The sequence below is a fragment of the Meriones unguiculatus genome, chromosome X, assembly GCF_030254825.1.
Source record: "Meriones unguiculatus strain TT.TT164.6M chromosome X, Bangor_MerUng_6.1, whole genome shotgun sequence".
Classification (NCBI taxonomy): Eukaryota; Metazoa; Chordata; class Mammalia; order Rodentia; family Muridae; genus Meriones; species Meriones unguiculatus.
In genome coordinates, this window is record NC_083369.1 from 104,248,125 (window position 1) to 104,250,893 (window position 2,769).

Below are 2,769 nucleotides of genomic sequence, written 5' to 3' on the forward strand. Positions count from 1 at the left end.
TTGATCAGATTATGGCTCTGGGAATGTCTACCCAAGGTTACAAGTTTAAACATTGTTTCCATAAATTCAACATCAGTACTATGGCACTAAAGATTTTTTTTTTCCCTTTGAGATGAGCCTAAAATTGGTTTATCAAGAGCCGTCTTAGCCTTGAGTGGGAGGAGCATCAAAAAATAGTGAGGGCTTTGCTTTTCATACAAGAAGAGGTGTGGCCAATCCCACTTGCTCAGACTATTGCTACAGAAGCATCCTGTTTCAGCTTGTTGTTTGTTACCTGGAGCTGTGTCCGAAGTCTAAGGAAGGTAAGGCCTTTTGTGAGAGAGCTTTGAGTTTAGCAATTTCTAACCTCGGGAAATATTGAGAAGAGAGCTCTGAGGGTGAAATAAGGGGAACCCTTCTTCATTGCTGGTTGGAATGCAAACTTGTACAACCACTTTGGAAATCAATCTGGTGCTTTCTCAAGATCCAGCTACATCACTCCTAGGCATATATCTAAAATATGCTCAGGTATACAACAAGGATATTTACTCAACAATGTTTGTAGCAGCTTTATTAGGAATAGCCAGAATCTGGAAACAACTCAGATGTTCCTCAACTGAGGAATGAATACAGAAATTGTGGTACATTTACAGAATGGAATACTACTCAGCTATTAAAAAAGAAAGAAAGAAAGAAAGAAAGAAAGAAAGAAAGAAAGAAAGAAAGAAAGAAAGAAATGACATTTGTAGGCAAATGGGGAGAACTAGAAAAGATCATCCTGAGTGTGGTGACTCAAAAGCAGAAAGACACACATGGCATATACTTATTTTTAAGTGAATATTAGATATATATCAGATAAACATACTAAAATCTGCATACCTAAAGAAACTAGGCAAAAAGGAAGACCCTGGATAAGATGATCAATCCTCACTCAGAAAGGCAAATGGGATGGACATCAGAAGAGAGAAAAAACAGGCAACAAGACAGGAGCCTACCACAGAGGGCCTCTGAAAGACTCTACTCAGTGGGGTATCAAAGCACATGCTGAGATTCATAGCCAAACATTGGGCATAGTGCAGGGGATCTTAAGAAAGAAGGAGGAGATAGATAGACCTGGAGAAGACAGGAGCTTCACAAGAGCAACAGAACCAAAAAATATTGGCAAAGAGTTCTCTTCTGAAACTGATACTCCAACCATGGTACAGGCATGTAGATAACCTAGAACCCCTGCATAGATGTAGCCCACAGACCCAGTCTCCAAGTGGGGTCCCTAGTAAGGGGAACAGGGTTGTCTCTGACATGAATTCAGTGGCTGGCTCATTGATCACCTCCCCCTGATGGGAGAGTAACCTTACCAGGCCAAAGAGCAAGACAATGCAGCCAGTCCTGAAGAGACCTGATGGACTAGGGTCAGAGGGAAAGGGAGAAGAACCACCCTATCAGTGGACTTTGCGAGGGGTATTGGAGGAGATGAGGAACAGAGGGTGGAATTGGGAAGGGACAAGGGAGGGAGCTTCAGATGGAATACAAAATGAATAAACTGTAATTCATAAAAAATAAATTAATTAAAAATAAGAAACTGAGGGAGGATTGGACCCACTTATATATACTGGTCTGTCCAGTGTTCATTTCATAAATTGTCCAGAAACGGTAAGTGGTATGTTTTTTTCAGCTGAAAGCAGTAAGACATTGAGAGTGGGTAGAATTGGGTCAGCCACGAATAAGTCCAAGATACTGAGGACTAGGAACCTTGCTATACAGTGCAATTCATAGGAAGATATGAATATATCCCCAGTTGAGAAGCTTTTATGGTAGGAGTAAAAACTCAGCTCATTGGAAGAATAGTCCTAGGCTTTGCTGGAAAGATGCTAAAGGATATTGGGAGCCTTTTTCTTTTTTAATTTTTATTTATTTATTATTTATTACAATTTATTCATTTTGTATCCCAGCTGTAGCCCTCTCTCTCATCTCCTCCTAGTCCCACCCACCCTCTCTCTTCTCCCCTCACCATGTCCCTCACTTGTCCACTGATAGGGGAGGTGCTCCTCCTTTTTATCTGATCTTAGCCTATCAGGTCTCATCTCGGCTGGTGGCATCATCTGTCTCTGTGGCCTGGCAAGGCTGCAACCCCTAGGTAGAGGTGATCAAAGAGCCAAGCACTGAGCTCATTTCAGAAGCAGCTAGTGTTCCCCTTAATAGGTAATCCACATGGAGACTGAGCTATCTATGGGCTACATCTGAACAGGGGGTCCAGGTCCTCTCTATGCATAGTCCTTAAGTGGAGTCCTCCTCTGTGGCCAGCTTACCGCAGAGTGCCTCTGAAAGATTCCACCTAACAGTATAACAAAACAGATACTAAGACTCATAACCAAACCTTCGGCAGAGTGCAGGGAATCATATAAAATCTTGCATAGGGTCCTCTCATTGATATTTTACAAACCTAGGCCTTCTCTGCTGCTAATCACAGCCCAGTCTCTCCACAAAAGGCCTCCCAAATTGATATCATTGAAGTAGCTAGCATACACCTCTCTCTCTCTCTGGAGCTCCCATGGACAACTAGACAGAAGGGAAAGTCAGTTCCTTTACATCTGTGTGGGATGCGAATGATCCTAAGCAATGCTTTTAGTCCTTTCTCAGGGTCCTTTGTGCTTATTTCCCAAAGCGGTAATCCCTCCCCTATAGAGTACAGTCTAGCACCCTCTGAAAAAATTTCATTAACTTCAGAGTCTCAACATGAAACTCAAGGATCTCTAACAGTTCTTAAATACCTGGGGGCATCCCAGGGCACTA